The sequence below is a fragment of the Hippoglossus hippoglossus genome, chromosome 22 (genome assembly GCF_009819705.1).
Source record: "Hippoglossus hippoglossus isolate fHipHip1 chromosome 22, fHipHip1.pri, whole genome shotgun sequence".
In the NCBI taxonomy this organism is placed as follows: domain Eukaryota; kingdom Metazoa; phylum Chordata; class Actinopteri; order Pleuronectiformes; family Pleuronectidae; genus Hippoglossus; species Hippoglossus hippoglossus.
In genome coordinates this window covers 10,724,369-10,741,970 of record NC_047172.1, presented here as the reverse complement: position 1 = coordinate 10,741,970, position 17,602 = coordinate 10,724,369, and the positions used below count along the sequence as shown (strand labels likewise).

Sequence of the window (17,602 nt, the reverse complement as noted above, 5' to 3'; positions counted from 1 at the left end):
GTTTGTAGGTATAAGTAACTAGTAACTGTTGTTTTCAGGTTAATGTATTGGAGTAAAAAGTAGAGTATTTACCTTAGAAATGTCATGAAGCAGAAATATAAAGTAGCTGAAAAGCACAAGTACCCAAATTATAAGTGCACCCTACTTCAATACTGCATATAACTACAGTAGCCGTGGTAATGAACTTAAGAAAACTAACAAAAGTAAAAGGTAGGGGTTGGCAATATGGCCAAAAATGATATCAAGACAAAAAATACAGATATTGATGTTATATTATCATTTCTTTAAACATTTTACAGATTTGAGGTCGATCAATGTCTTATACCTCCTCCTCCTCACTGTGCTTACACAATACATAAGTAATAAATCGCAATATGAATATAACCTTTGTTATATATATGAATATAACCTTTGTTATATTCATATTGCTGAAATTGATATTACAATACATCTGGACCATTATCTGGATCTGCACCAAATTTCCCCTGTTCCTCTGCATTATTCACCATCCATTTTTAAAAACATTGTATATCACAATGTTACAGAAAGTGAAAAACTCTTCCTAGATCCGCCCCCTTCATCCAATCTGCTTCCTTGATCCATATTGCACCCTTCCACCAAGTTTGAAGAAAATCGGTTCAGAAGATTTTGTGTAATCCTGAATCCGAACTTAAACCAGATCTAACTAAGTAACTCTGTCCCCTTCATCTTTAAAGTGAGTGATTTCCCCGTACACACACACTGTCCACATGTCATCCATCATAATGCCCTTCTCTATTATTAGTGCACTTATTGCCATCTCCAATCTCCTCTTATCCCCCTCTAAGTGCAGCCAATGGTATTTTTCTTTCAACTAACTATACAACCTTGTCTAATCGCCTCATTACGAGTTGCACTCCTCTCAGACAACATTAGATCAGAAATAAAGATTTTTAAAATGGTGGCGAAGCAGCCATCGGGGGAAATGTACTCCTCTTTCCTATTTATCTCCTTCATTGTTTATCTCTTCTCGTGCGCATTTGAAAGATGCAGCCTGTGTCTTATCCAGAAAGAAAAACGGGGTGAATATGTTGGCTCAATGATAAACGACAGACGAACACGGATAAACACGGTCATATTGTCTGGGGGAGATGTTTCTGGATAAAAGAGGTGTGCGGGTTTGCAGTCAGGAGAGCAGGAGCACAAGGGATACATATGCAAATGAGCCGCAATTCTATTTTTCTCTTGTCCCAGTCGAACGAGGCCAAAGAAGCTCCCTTTTGTTCTCACACCGTCGTTCGGGAACAAGGACACACGCACTATAAACAGACAGGGCCGAGCAGATGGGCGCAGACTAGAGCTGCCTCCTCTGATGTGATATAATCTTTTGAGAGGCCTCCAGTCTCATATCCCCTGGCTCGGCTTTTCCTCGCGTGTTTGTTTTGGAGCCTCCAGAGACCGAGCTCGGAGTCCGAGCGTCACGTTGCAGCAGTGATGTGATTCTCTCGCCGAAGATCCACATCACTCAGTCCTCTTTAATGAAGTGTCTCAGGTTTGTATGAGCCTAAGGATTAAAGTCAAGGAGTCATTCATCGATTTCATTTATTTTTCTTCCCGCCGCATTGATCTCATCTGGTCTTTGATCGGATTGGATTTTCTTTTACCTGTTCTGGTCCAGGTTGCTTCCTGTTTAAATCGTATTTCGTACGGACTCTGTGTTTTGCTTTGAGCTGTTGGAGCTGAAGAGATGAATGGAGAGTATAGCTCACTGAAGCTGATGGTCATGATCGTCCTTGGTTTTGAACGGATTCAGTGATAAACTAAAGTAGTAAAGTAATACTTCAGTTTATGTATAGCACCTTTCCCAGAGCAAAATCACAAAGGGCTTCGAATGAATCAAATAACACAATAAAAAAGTAATATAAGCAATAAAAGACAATTTAAGTTTCAAACATCACAATACACAAGATGAGAGAAAGACCATTATGAATAGATGGGTTTTCAGCTCATTTTGTGTACTGGACAAACTTTGACCTGATAATGAAGCCAGTAAAATGTTAATGGGATGAGAGTTTAAAATAATGAATTTCTGTTGTCGTGACGTTTCACTGAACAATCACAAATGTCATCATAAACTCAGTATCAAAACGATTGGTCAGTCAAAGAAACCACTCTCAATGTTTGAAGTTTTTACTTTTACAATTGGCCGATATGAGCCTTTCACAGACAAATCAGTATCTGCGTTCATGTTTGGCAATATTATGAAAACTTTAATTTTACAGAATAAACAATGCAGAAAATGTGAGCTTTCATATTTACATTTTACGTTAAAACAGGTTGAAACAAATTTCAATATTCTATTTCAATATATTATTTATATTCATTCATGATACAGTTTATAGTTAAGCTGTAAAATATCAAGCCTTTAAGCCACTGTGTCTTAAAAATCTGTGTACGACAGTTTAGGAATCACTGCCAATTTGTTTTAAACTACATATCAGCCCATGTATCAGAATCAGAAAGGTATTACTCCCTTAAGTCGGTAATGAATCACAAGTTTTAGCTCCAGTCTGTGTGCATGTGATTGTGTGTGTGTGTACATGTGTGTACAGTGCAGTCAGACCTCATTTCCAGTAATTATGCATCTGCAGGGATTGATCTCAATAACCCACAAGTCTTACCTCTAATCTTCCTGAAGGTTCATCCCACGCTGAGCAAAGGAGACACACAGGTGAGGAGACGTCACGTGTTGCAGAGCGTTAGATCTGCACATTACCGCCGCCGATTATTTCATTTCACGTCCACTAGAGCTTTGAAATAATTTCATCTGAATCCTCAGCGAAGTCTATCAGCGCACTCTGGAATCTGATTAAAGAAATCCCCCATTCTGTCGATATGCAGCCGCCATGCTGAGGGTTTTGATACAGATCATTTCATTTCAACTCTCAGCTGGCGAATTGTGGCTCGCAGGAAATGAATCTCGAGTATTGAATTCTAAACACAATTAGGTGGATAATAACACGTGGTGCGGCTGCCCGGGCGGCTCTATGGTGGATCATTAGACAGGGGATCATGCCAGGTGGAGCGTAATGTGGTTCACTTACTGACATGGTACACAACAGTACATCTGCCATTACACAACAAATACAGACACACACGTGCATACAAATGGTTTAATGGCTTTATCTCAACACTGGTCACAATCTTATATACAGTCTATGGTCACAATATGTGGTTATACTTCGGATAACAGCGCGTACCAATGGAATATTCACAGGGCACCTACATGTGTAAATGGAAGAAGTTTGTAATCACATTTACTTTTAGGTCTGACTTTAACAGTTTTAAATATCCGATGCATATTAAGACTTCATGATTAATACCGTTATACATCAGTGTGTCTTCTTGCAAACGTTGGGTCATAAAAAGTAATCAAATCTTTTTCTCAGTCAAGAAAATTATAATTGAAAATGAATACGAGTATCATGTAATGAGTGTCACTCTGTCCCTGAAAGCCTCACTACCTTTAACTGAATGCAGTACATCTTGTTTATGAGCTGATGGTGTGACAGGACGTAAAGACTGTCTTCATTGCTATCAGTTTTTACTATGAGATACCTAAAAACTATATCACTGCAGTATTTTATCATTTTGAATCATTCACCCAACCCATTTATTACATTTGCTATAGTGGTACGTCTTTTTTTCCATTACAATAGTGTATTCCATGTTAATAATTATCTTTGAAGTATTTATATTTTCTGTTTAAATCATACCATATACAGTATAATTTCATTGCAGTTCTAGGACTGTTTTTTCCAGTTCTTAACAATGATGTAACTGTACACTGTACATCTTTAACAATCAGCCGATGAGTCGATCGACAGCTGTTCTGATGATCAATTGATTTTTTAAGTCAAAGCAAAAATGACAAAATTACAGTTTTAAGTCTTTCAAATATGAAAATGTCCTTCTTATGTCTATTTTATATGAAATTAAACTGAATATTGAACTATTTGAAAAAACACTACAATGGAAAACGTCATCAAGTCTCTGAGAAACTGGGACATTTCATGACAATCTGTAGATGAAGAGATTAGTCAAGAAATGATTGTACGATGAATAATAATGAATAAATGTTGGTCGCAGCTCTACTGGTAATTAACACTGATGTGACACCTCATCACTTAAAAAAAACTGAATCATTCATCTTCCATAAAGGCAATTTTCGCTGTCAGTTTAGTCTCTTGACAGACATTGTCGTTGTCATGAGGATCTCATAAAAAAACCCTGTCTGTGGCATAGTGTCATTAGCTTCACTCATTCTGCCTCTGTGGGTGACAGGAAGAGGTGGAGAGCTGACTGCTATATGTCAAATCTGGGGCTAATTCTATTTTCTGGCTTTTCAACTTCCAAACGCAAGCCGTAATTAGTCACAAAGGAGAAACCGGCGTCTGACTCGGGCATGAGTGGCTTATTTAATTGGTGAAAGGTGAAAGATAAAATGGCGTTGTCATTTCCTCAGTGATTTGGCTCCTCACCTCTTTTCTCTCCACTCTCTGTCTCTTATTACATTGATTTCAACAGCTGGGATACCTGTGGTTAGCAGAGAGGACGCAGGAGTGTCCGTCAATGAGGCGCTCAGGAAGCTCGTGAGAAACAGTTCTCACGAGCACAAAACGCACTCAGCTCTGCATGAAAGATGCTTCCAGCACCAAATCCCGCTGCAGTCCAGGAGCATCCGGACAAGACATTAGTCTCTTCATTCTCAAGCATGCTGCCGAGCACTCCTGCATGAATCTGGGATGGCGGCTGGAAACTTAGAGCACATTTCTCTTGTGTACCAATCAATTAAAGGTAGAGTGAAGACGATCTGTATGGCGGCACACCGTGCCTTTTCCTGGCACTATGCTAAGGGGGAACAGCTCTGCCTCGACCTACGTGTTGGCAGAACTTCAAGTACCTTCAGCTGCAGGACATCGTGCAATATCTGCTCCCAAAAATCCTCAAATGAGAACAGAGACACGCGAGGAGGGAAACACATTAGCTCCTGAATGACAACTGGTGCAGTTGATGGTATTGGCGTCTCATCAGCAGCCAATGAGCCGTTTAATTGTTACATACAGGATGATTCATATCAGCCGTCACGTCCTTTGCCTCGTGACTTGCAGGTCAGACCTACTGTCTTGTTAATGGTTAGAGTCACCTCTTTGTACCTGACTTCAGCTTATACTTCCTCTCTTTCCTATTCCTGCAGGGCATATTGCGCATTGGCCCATGCTGCTGTTGTACACTGGTGTTACATCAACTCTGCGCAGAGGAGTGTGATTAGTTCTTTTATAAATGCAAGTTTTTTTTTCCCCAATGTCCTTTTTTCAGCCTCCCTCGGAACAAACTGTTCACACAGCTCCAAACTCAGGAAACTCTGGAAAATAAAATGTCTTAGATTTTTTTCCTGTAATCCTCCCATTAATCTGCAGCCATTTAAAACACAGAAAGCGGACGATCTTCTGGCTTTAAAACACCCTTTCACAATGTTAAGGAAGTAAATAGGAGTGTTCCATTGATTCGTGGTGAGTCCCTTAATCTATTCTGTTGACGGTGAACACATCAACATGATGTAGCAGACAACACTGCTGTATTTGGAAAAGACTATTTAACCTCAGTCAGAATGCTGATCTTTAATATTAGTATATTAGTATTTTATTCGGGAGGAGTTTTGACGTTGCACGGCCCAATTTATTGATTTCATAAAAACAGCTATGTAAACATACAACATGACCGATGTTTCAGTCATCCAATCACATGTAGTATTGATACCTGCAGCTTTTCAATGCCCGGCCTCTTCATAAGTTATGTAGCTGCTGAGCACAAACACTGTAGACGTGCGGAGGCAGAAACCTGAATCATATTTGTGGAATTTGCCATCTGCTCATTTTGTGAGCCAGCGTATAGAGATGTTGACTTAATTTCATTAATGGAGCTAGTGTGCTTCTTATCTCCATGGCAACTGTAACCTCTCGTTGTCAGGAGAGCTCTAAGGTCGAGGAGGAAGCAGATGGACGAGACTGATAGTTTACAAAAGCGTGGCAGCGGATGAAGGGAGAGATTGAGGCGGGAGGGAGAGGTAGAAGGAGGAGGAGGAGGGAAATGGCAAGTGTACAGGAATGACTTCACCTGATGACAGTTATTCCTGTCCTGTTACCATGGGAAACGGGAGGATGACGCTGTCTTTGTGCGTGTATGTTGCACCTTGCTCTGGGCTTGCATCATCACGATATAACAAGAAGATCACCTTTTCACCCTGAAAGTGTGATATCAAAAAGTGATCCAGACACAGAAGGCTATCGATGAGTGAATTAATACTGAATCAAATAACACAGACATCGCCACCGCCGCTGCCGCTGAGCCGCTCCGTGTGGGTTTTAGTCACGGTGCAAATTGATGGCCTGTTAGCAGTGATTTAATGCTTCACCGGCTCCAAGTTAAGAAACTGATTCCCTGGGCCAGCTGGAGCACAGAGAGTTGGTTTCACCTTCTCTATCTCACTTAACGGCTCCATCTGCTTTTAACCCTCACTGACTTAGGAAAGTATGTATTTCATCACACTAGTGCTGTTCTAAACCTGCATGTTTGGAATGGGCTGTTTTCTTGGCCTGTGTCAATGCTCCGTATTCTACTTCAGAATTATTGCTTATCATTAGTGAGTCCTCCTCCAACAGTTCCACATTATACTTTTACTTTACATTGTTTGTGTTGTGGAAGTTGTGTGCAGAGCTTTTAATAAACAGACTGTGGTGCAGAGTGAAGTTAGAAAAGTTTGCGTTCATCCTACCTGGTTTATTTGCAATAGAGATTTTTTAGTCAATGTTTTATAGAAAATGATAATGAATAAGTTGTATTACTATTGAGTTCTTTACTTAACTGCTGTTATTTTTTCCTATATTGCATGTCGGCTATTTCAGAAATCTGTTAAGCATTTGACACAAGCTTCAGACCCAAGTTCACAATTTTTTTAAATAAAAGCTCTTTAATTCAGCTCGATATAAAGCATTGCAGCGACAAATCAAAAGTTGTGCTTTTACTTTGAAGACAATTTGCTAAATGTTGAAATGATTCTATGAGTGTTGTTGCCATGACAGCAACAATGTTCGAGATATGGTGAAATGAAAATAATCAAACTTTCAAAATGACGTGGCGGCGATTGTGACCCGTGGTTTGACGTCGTTGCCGAGCACTGCTGTAGTTTATCAGAGGACTTTGAAGAAGACATGCTCAACCCCGTCCACAGCCTGAAGGCACACTGCCCCGCCCCCACTGCTACAGAACGCTGGTCGTCTGTTCATTCAAAGTTTCAAACGATAGTCAAAACCTGACTATGGTTACTTTTTCTCAAATGCTTTGAGCTCTCTCTTGAAAGCCTCATTTTCAGACAGGTTTATTGATTGTGTTCGTGTATATCTCTGTATGCCTGCATTTCTGTGTGCAGTCCACATGTGAGCGTCCTTGCAAAGGTGCATGTACGTTAAAAGCGTGTACCTCTTCAACTGGTCCCCGAAGCCCTTTCTTGCCGACCTATCTAAAAACCCAAAGCCGACAGCGAAAATTGCCCAGGTGCTGTAGAGAGCTGATAGCCGGGCCCTGAAGTAAACAAATACCAGGACTGACAGATAGAATAGGTAAGTAGTTCACAGCACTTGCTGACGGAGTGCGTCCGCTGGAAACTGGTTTTCCCCACACACAGATTAGACGCAGCCCTTAAACACAACCACCGGCGGTACACTCTGTGATTTATGTAGTTGATTTGTTGAGGTCAGTTAATTTGTTGGTGAATGCATTAAAACTTTTTATGACTCTTAGTGCAATAACATAACTCTTGCTCTGTCTATAAAGCTGGCACCCCTATTTTTATTTTATTAAAGGGAATCCGGTTTATGTGTCTCTGAGCTGCTCTGCTGCCGCTGCTGTGTCTATATGTTTGCCTCTGAATATAATCGAGATTAATGGTGTTGTTGTAGTCTTCTCTTTGTTCCCCCCCCACTCTTTGTCATCAACTTCATTACAAACCTGCATCCTACTGTGCCACACGTACACCGAGTATTAAAAGACCCAGCAGAGTGGGAGGAAAGCAGCCAGACTGTGGGGGAGGGGGGCACAAGACAGCAGGGAGCCTGCATTTATCCTGCATTTATCCAACCTTTTCACCTGTTTACTTCATGACTCATCTCAAATAATCCGACATCTTTTCTCACACACAATTCAATGCAGTTATTGTTCAACCTGGCAAAATCCATTATTCAGTTCGACGCATCCTCGGGCATTAGAAGCCAGATTCAAGTCTGTTCATCTTCAGAAAAACAACATGTCATGTGCGTTCTGCCCTCCTCTCTGCACCCGATTGTGGGGGACCAGCAGCCGTCACTCATCATAATGAGCGTCCTCTTTGCGGGTGCTTGACAGCGCTCCTACGGCCACCTGCAAGTGTTGAAGAAGGCAGTAAATGTGAGCAATCAGGAATAAACGGTGCAATCTGGGTTAGTGACGACTTCAAGAGCAGCAGTTGTTCGGCCCGTGAAGCTGATCAGCAACAGCTTAAAGTGTCAATCTGAAATATTCCTCACAGAAAAATATTGTAGTCTTTAATAACCTGAGAGGAACTCCGATGAAATAACAAGTACATGGGTATAGCACATACCTCCGCCAAGGTGGTCCCCTTCATCAAGCCTCACCAAATTACATACAATTAGAGATAGTGGTCCCCTAAATATTTTTTTCATCACGATCCATGAATTATTCCCTGGTTAAAATGTAAATTTCAAAAAACGTGATCAATAAAGTCCCGGATCTGCCCTTTGTCCGGATCTGCGCCAACATTGGTCCTTTCCTGTTCCATGTTGCATCCTCCCATCAAGTTTCGTTAAATCCGTTCAGATGTTTTTCCTCAATCCTGATGAGAAAACAAACCAACCAAGAAACAGAGGGTGGCAAAAACACAACCTCCTTAGCGAGGTAATATAGATATGAGTAGTTGAGCTGTTATCAAAATGACCATAGAAATCTCTGAAAACTGCCTTCTCCTCCACAGCCAGTCTGTGATGTCTCTTCAACAAGCCCTTTAGGCCATTTCATTGTAATCAGTGATCACTAATGCATTACATTGGCTTTCTTCACTAATCAATCAGCTGGGGATAACAAAGCCTAAGTAAGCCAAAGTAAATCCTACACTGAATATCAGAAAACAGAAAATAATGCTAAAAGCCCTGATGAACAGATTTACTTAAGACATTTCCAGACATGAAAAGTGAGCTTGCCTTTCACAGACCTGTTCACAAAAACAGGAAAATGTGCTTTCAGACAAGCGGGGGTGCCTGATTAGAGCAGGAGGCAGGATGACGAATCAATTCTGCTGCAGACCTCAGATGTTTCTGTTTCTGCACATCGACACCTGCATCGGCCCTTATCACCAAAAGACAATCTCGTCCTTCTTCTGAGGTGACGTCTTCCTCTGCCTCTTCTACGTGTAGGACGCCTCTTTTTCATCCTGAAATATTTGTGTTCTTCCAGTTTTGCGTATAAGAAACGTCATTGACAAAATGGAACATATTTTGTCATTAAGCTGCAAATCCCAACATATTTTAAAGTAGCAGGTTAAATATTTAATGGGAGCACACAAATCTTTGCTTTTTAATTGTCGGCACCGTTCTCATGTTATTTTCAGACGAAAATCACATTGTTTTTTAAAAATGTATTTAAGCATCTCTGCTGTTTAATCAATAACACCGTAAGATATCAACCAGACTCCACATTCCCATGTTGCTGGTGCGCTTCTCATTGTGATGCACTTCAGAACATGCTCATTATTTATCATCGATTATCTGCTGCCATTGTAAACCCCTCACGATGGCCTCCTGTGCTCCGCTGAGCCGCGGCGGAGGAGGAATCATGCGGAGGACAAGATATTCTTCTCCTTTTTCTAATTGAATTTCATCTTTCAACGGAAACCTGTGGCTGCCGGCCCCAAGGTTAAGACAGTGTTGATATTGCCTCTTCTCTGCTCGCTCTCACTCACTAACCCAGCTATGAATTATTCACACGCGCAGTCACAGCTGAAAAGAGGCCAACGCCAGGCAAGATAAACTCAGCCTCTTAGATGAAGCCACTATATCTAAAACATTTCTGAGAAGAACACATTCCCCTGTAGCGCTCGGCGTGCGTCCTGTGCTTTATGAGGCTTCTCCGCCAGCTCCGCGACATACTGTACTTATGAATGAGACGACAGTTTTACACGTGATCCGCTCCGGTTCACTGACATTTAGAGATCATAGTCATGACCTTCCTGAAACTTTCCATCACTTTCTGCCTCACAGAGAGCGGATCTGGATAATGAAAGTGTCCGCGCTCCTCCAACTATGACCGACGTGATGGACCCAATTTCCTCTGTCATTTCCCATCTCCCATGTTGCAGCAGGGCAGCCGTGCTGTCAGGTGCTCAGCGAGGGTTATCATTTCAGCGAAAATGATACAAACCCCTGAATTCCTTTTTTACAACATCACCCCTGCATGGAGGACACTCGCCGTAAACAAATGAGAAGATCTTTACAGTGAATATAAAGATTACAGTGGATCTAACATCGTATTTGAGGAGAAGAAGAAGCATCCACACACTGGATCAGGTTTATTCAGTGTCTCAGTGATTCGAAGTGAAACAAGACCTTAAACATAAATTGCAAATCCAAGGAGAAAACTGCACTTAATTGACAGGAACACGCAAAGAGAGGCTGACAGATGTGCATAATAGCGAAGGCACAGTTTGACCTTGCTCTATTTATTCAGATTTTCTCACTTGACATCTCTCTCTCTTACTCGCTCGCGTTTTTCTTTTCACTAACAATTTCTTTCACCTCTGCTGAAAACAGAGGAAGCGAAGGAAGACTGAAAATGGACTCCGGTGAATGGATTGAACCTGGAAAAATTCGATGAAAAGGTACAGGAGGAATTGGTTGTTCTCTACCAATGGAGGGGAGGGATGTTAATGAGGAAATGAAGACAATGAAAAGAAGAAGCTCCCATTCATGAGCGAGGGAACATGGCTAGAGGCTTCCGTTACTATAAAGCTTGTTTAGAGGAGAGCGATGAGAGATAACAAGGTACAGTCACAAATCCCCTGGTGTGAGAAAATTCACTATCACTAGACTATCAGGAGCAACAACACAGAGGGGGAGGGGGTTCACTTCCAGTATGGCCATACTGTGAGAGAGGTAAACAAGATGTGAACAGAATAAACAAACACACCTCTTAACTCTCCCATCTCGTGACTGTTTTTAAGCTGATTCTGTTCGTTCCGGGATAAAGACTTTGCATTGAAACCTCTGAGAGACCTGCAATACAAAGCTGAGCCTCATGTAACAGTATCACCTTCAACAAAAGCTTTATTCTTGCAGAATAATAATACTGTGCAGCTTTAGTTGACGTTAGATTAAGTGAAACTAACAGAAAAAACAAGCCTTTGGCTCTTCTACCCTCAATCGCAGCCGCCCATAATTCCTTTTTTTGAAAGATATGAAGCCACAAAAATGTGACCAGGAAAGTTTAAGTTTGAAATTCTCCAGAACCGAAAAAACACATAGTTTTGTGCAAGTAACAGTTCAAAACCCGTATATGTTAGATTTACAACAAACTTTACTGTAAAAATAAGCACTTCGGGCACTTTGAAACCATCTTTGACAAAAATGTATTTAATGTGTACTTTTTAGTTTGGCATCTATCCCAAGATGTAGAGCATCCACCAACCAGAAGGCCGTTGGCTCAATCTGTGACTCCTCCATTATATGTATTGACCTTGTGAAAGACACTGAATTCCCTGTGCTGGAGTGGATGTGTAATAGAATAAGTGCAGCCTATAATAATGCTGTATGTGTGTAGTGTACAGCACTTTGAGTGTTAGATAAGACTAGAAAAGCTTTAAATAAACACAGTCTATTTACCATTTTACCAGTTGCATGTAGACTATTTAACATTTCTCTAGCTGACCTGCTGTGTACTGATTTCTATACTTTTACTAAATCACAAGTCAAATGATCAGTGTCTCTGCTCATAACCATAATAACTGCCAAATGTTGATGAATCGGATGAATTTATGGACGCACAATAAAAAAAAACACCATGAAACCTTGGGAAATGTAAAAAAAAAAATATGTCTACCTCTGCAGAATAAAACATGAATACAATTTTTGATGGCATCTTTATTTTATTCTGCTCTTAATACTAATAATAACTCACAGTCTTCTGGGCTTTTAGAGTTTGGAAAAATCGTATTTTCTGTCTGAGTTTTTGTCACTTGAATCTACAGGGGAGAGAAAAATCTACTCACAGATGACTCACGCTGGGTTTTATGTTCATCCCAGCAGTCGTCTTTCCAGTGGAGAAGAATCTTTTCCAAATGGCATTTGGAGTTTTGCAAAACCTCCTAATTTTCAGCTCATGTCTCCCTCATTATCCCAGAAACTCCAGCGATGCCTCATTGGTAATGAAGGAACGCATATCACACACACATCCATCAGGTGCTCGCTGAGCTTGTTGGTTTTGGTTTCTGTCTCTGCGGTCATGTTTTCCTCACAGCGAGCGGCTCAAAGCTTTGGCAGTGCGCCCCGCTGGGTGACCTTTGAGTGTTTCCTCAGTGCTGGCACAGAAATGCTGAAGAATCAAAGACACTGCTGTATTTTTTAATGAATTCGTGTCACCGTTCAATGCGTGGAAAACACGTTGCATTGTTTATATCTTGCCTGTAGATTTAATTGATAATCAGCAGAGAAAACACCTTCTTTGCAGCAGTAGTTGCTGTCGATATTAAACTATTTGTGAACCCTTTTCTGGATGAAAGCTGCTTTTTTCGTCTCAGCATGAAAGTAGGAAAACAAAGTCCATTGCAGCAGTAACTCAGTCAGGATCCTTCTCGTTAACCACTGTACCCACCATGCTTCCTTCATTGGAAATTCTGTGCTCAGCTTATAATCATACACGACACGACATTGGCTTAATGTGATGATTGTCTTTCCATTAATCACAATTGAAGATGAAACATAGAGCTCGAGGCCAAAGTAAGAAATGATAGCGGAGCTTGAGTCAGCGTGTCATTTCCTTGGTCAAGTCCATGTGCCGCGACCGGAATATAAAGACTGTTTTGATTGACATATAACCTAATTATAATTCCTGTAAAGTTGAAGCCGTTTCACTTTGTCGCTTGGAAACAGCTCTGGAAGCCAAGAATTCCTTCTCAGCTCTAAAAACTGTAAACAGTGGCAGAGATAATAGTGAAGGCTTTAAATTACACCTGTGTGAAAATAGAAGGTGTCATATTGGCAGCTGCACTGCATCTCATAAATATACTGTGAAAGTGGGAGTTCCACTCTGCATAAAAAAAAAAAAAAAGAGATGTCTAAAACCCGCTCAATAAAATGGGGAATACTTTTTTTGAATAAGCCGATAACATGCTTATGAAGTACAATCTGACCTTTGTGCATGATGACCTGTATTTCCCTGTGGGTAAGAGGATTTGCTCTTTATTTCTCAATGTCGCCCGATCCCCACAAACAAAATGCCCAAAAATTTGACGTCCAAATTAGGCCATGAAGTACGGAACCCCCGAATGGTCACTGCGAGAACTTTTTTGAGGATTACTGTTGCATTGTCTCGCAATACTTTTGTGTCACCTCGCAATAGTTTTATGTTACCTTGCAAGACTCCTGCGTTACCCCACGATACCTTTGAATTAGCCTATTTCACAATACATATTATGTTACTTTACAAGACTTTAACGTCACCTCGCAATACTTTTACATTACCTTGCAATACCTTCACGTTACCTCACACTACACTTCTTCTAGTCAAGAACTCTGCCGATCGCATCATTTCCAGAACCCCCCCCCCCCCATTAATCACATCTCTCCTGTCCTTCAGCAGCTTCATTGGCTCCCGGTCAAATACCGCATGGTTTTTAAGATTCTGCTCCTCACCTTTCAGGCCATCCATAATTTCGCTCCTCTATACCTTTCCGAACTCCTGCACATCGACACACCCTCCCGCTCCCTCAGGTCTTCTTCTTCTTCTTCTCCACCTCACTGTACCACCTGCCTGCTTGACAACCCTGGGATCTAGAGCCTTCAGCCGCTCTGCTCCCCGCCTCTGGCACTCCCTCCCCCATCACACCCGTAACATTGACTCTCTCTCCATTTTCAAATCCTGTGTTAAAACCCATCTTTTGAAAACTGGCATACTTGGTTTGATTGTTTTCCCATTTGGCCAACCTACAGGTTTTATTCTCTGTTCATGTTATTGATCTTTTTGATACATTGTACTTTGTTCTGTTTTTATCTCTAACTTGTAAGGTAACCTTGAATGCTGTGAAAGGCGCCTATAAATAAAATGTGTTATTATTATTATTATTATTCTATTCCTTCTGAGCCATGTTATGTAGCCCTTTTCTTGTCATCCTCTCCCACTTTCATCTTACTTTGAACTGGGCATGAAGTATGCTGATATAATACAAATAGATTCAGCCATCAACTCAACTAGAGAATATTTTAGCATATGTATTGTTTGTGTGTTTTTACTCGCCCTGTACACACTGATGTGTTCATGCATCTGATTAGTGTGCCCCTTGCCGTCTCCTCAGTCATGGAGCACAAAATAAATCTGTTGTTATTCATATGAGCGCTCCCTGGTGATTTTCCTCGGAGCGTTTCATTTCACAAGAAAAGGTGAGAACTCATTTGAAATTAGTCGGAAGATTGTCACAGGAAGTTATGGCCTTTTTAAAAGTTGTCAATTTTCCACAAGGATAAATGTGTGCGAAGCCTGTGAAAGCTTCAAAGATTCAAAGCAGGTTTACTCTCGCTGCTGAGACATCACATTGCAAATAGATTCCACTGTCACGACGTTAAAGTAAGTGATGCGAAGAAAAGGTTGCTTAGAAACACGTGTATCAGATTGTACCTTAATGCAGCTCCTCGCCGGCTCTCGGCTTCACTGCTGCTGTTGTATTTGTGCGATTGAGTGTCACAGCATCACTGCTTTGCAGCTGTTGCTCTGAACCTCTTGAGAATTGTAATCCAAGGGGAGTGATGTGGAATAAATATCTCCGTTCTTCATGAAAGTTCCTCCTGTTTCAGTGCTGAGGGACTGTATGGCACATTATAGCTATTTTGAAAGCTATATCACTCTGGCTTCCGCCTCCAGTAGAGAGGAGCAGGGTTATCCACTTGTATCTGAATTTGCATGCACACAGAATCAGGGTATTCAGTCCCATGAGGGGAGGGTTGCCTGTTTAAAAAGGCCACATCACTCCTCATAAATAACATAAATTGATCTTTGCTTTTCTAGTTTCATCGGTACCAGCAGAGGACACGGATGGATGACGATTTCAGAAGATTGTCACGTCTCGGTCGTTGCAGTTGACATTCAGTGGGTGGAGTGTAATACCAACAATAGTGGGACAGCGTCCAGTGATTTTCCTCTGTGGTTCTCCAGAGAAATGAGGTCCAGTTTGGGGGCAGCTCTCCTGAGTCCTGCCTGTCTATCCCTCTAATAGACTGAACGCCCCTGCTCGCCCTTTCAGAGATTTCTACACCAGGGCAGCATGTGCCTCCCTATCAGTCAGACAGCCACGACTAACCAACAGCAATAAAGTCGGCTTCCGAGACTCCTGCCTCCTCCTGGCGCTGTGTGCCGGGTCAGCTGCCTCTACAAAGGACCTTATAGCCCACAGGAGTCAAAGTTGTTAATTCTCTGATCCATCAAAGTCACGATGTGTGTGCAGTGGTGGTGTGTCCAAAGGCCTCTCATGGAAAGAGAGTTCTTTGTGGCGGCTTTGATTTCATCCGAGGAGCAGTAAACACGATTCTCATGCAGTTCATTCCGGTATCTACAAAATAGTCAGGAAGTCGGAGACACCCTGCAGGTCGAGTGGAAAGCCGCTTTGAGACATGAAGACCAGAAAATTGGGTCTGGACATTTTTGAAGTTCTTTCACAAATGAAGAACCCAGCAGGAAATTGCTGTTTTTTTGTGGCCTCACTCTGACCTTTTGTAAAGTTTTACTTGGTGTAATGGCAGGAAAAGTTCCAGCAAATGTCTGGAGCACCTGACTTACATTCGCCACTAAGTAAAATTTCAGGAAAATCACTATACTTCAGTGCATGTCCGAAAGCAGCTGAAGAGGAAACTTGAATATCTAGATCAGATTATTTCTCGCTGCAGGCCCATCAGTGACAGCTGTCAACAACTCACAACACACAGTGTCGGTAGGTCCCTGTTGACTCTGAGTAAAAAGCCTTCTCTCAGCAGCAGCAGAGGATTTTCACCACTGCGTTCAGCTGTGTCATCACTCTGGCCCCAGTCTTTTGTGTGCCGCAATGAGCCCTCCAGATGCCCTCTAGGATAACAGCTAGGAGGTTGTCTCTAGGTGTTCCATTAACTCTGGTGAAAGTGTGTGTTAATCTCCAGCTTATTCAGAGCTGAGAAAGAAGCTGTCCTTTATTTCTCATACTGGGGCCTTGCTTTGGTAATAAATGTAAGGAGGTGGATACCGAATGGAAGGATGGCAGCCCCTTCCTCTAATTTCCTCCAGATCTCAGCTGCAGCCCGGTCAGCCAATGGCTTTTGAGGCAATCGATCAATCAATCCATCCAACGATTGGATGAGTTGCCTTGGAATTGCCCTCTTCGTATGAATTACATTAACTTTGGTGAGTCCCCATGACTTCACATTTCAATTTGTCCATTATAATGTGAGTCCAGCATCAGCGAGTATGCGAAACTGCCCATCCGATACCTCGCCTTTAAAGTATGTTAGTTTGACTCAGAAATCCCGGAAACCACTTCTTCTTTGCTGCAGTTGGGCTGTTCTGTCACTGGCAGGGCAGAAAAGGATGGGTTTTCTGGTAGCGTAGCATTAGCTAGAGATGCTAAAATGTCAGCAATTTGGCAATATTTAATGCTAGAAAGTCTCGTGTGATGTGTACCGTAGGCAAAACTTATTACAAACTAATTACAAGGCATGGACCAGTGTTGCCAATTACACAAGTGATCTCATAAACCATTATCAGTATCACAACATCTCTGATTAAATGGGTTCATGCTGATTTGCTGAAGACATCACATGTAAATTATCAGGGGCCCTATGTACAGTATGGACAGTGAGGTTGGCTGACGGTAAAATGCCCTAATTGATCAATTCAGTATATGTTATACCGTGTGATCACAATTGCATGAAAATACCAGTAAAAGTGTAAGTTTGGATTATTCCACATATTTCTATTCACCGCACAGTCTGTGGGGAAAGAGACTCCCCGGTTTAAAAGGACTGACTCGGCAGAACCCTGAGCTGTATTTGATGCATTTGCAGTCCAGCAGATATTGGAGGAGTGCGTTGGTAACTTTAAGTGGTTGCCTATTCACTTTGTCTGGACAAGGACCTGCCAGGACTAAATGTATTCCTTATTTAAATTAGTCTCATGTCTCAGGCAGGTTTTTATTGAGCGGCTGTCAAAATGTGACAAGTTATTCTCCTCAAAATGCCCATCGAGATAATTACACAGACGCCTCATCCTGAGTGTTTCCATTAGATCA

The 17,602-nt window shown here is 41.6% G+C and overlaps 1 protein-coding gene across 1 annotated transcript in view; it reads left to right on the top strand.

Annotated features, from left to right (window-relative positions):
• LOC117756053 (brain-enriched guanylate kinase-associated protein) overlaps positions 1-17,602 on the top strand; it is an 83,165-nt gene that overhangs the window by 13,952 nt on the left and 51,611 nt on the right. The window lies entirely within an intron of this gene.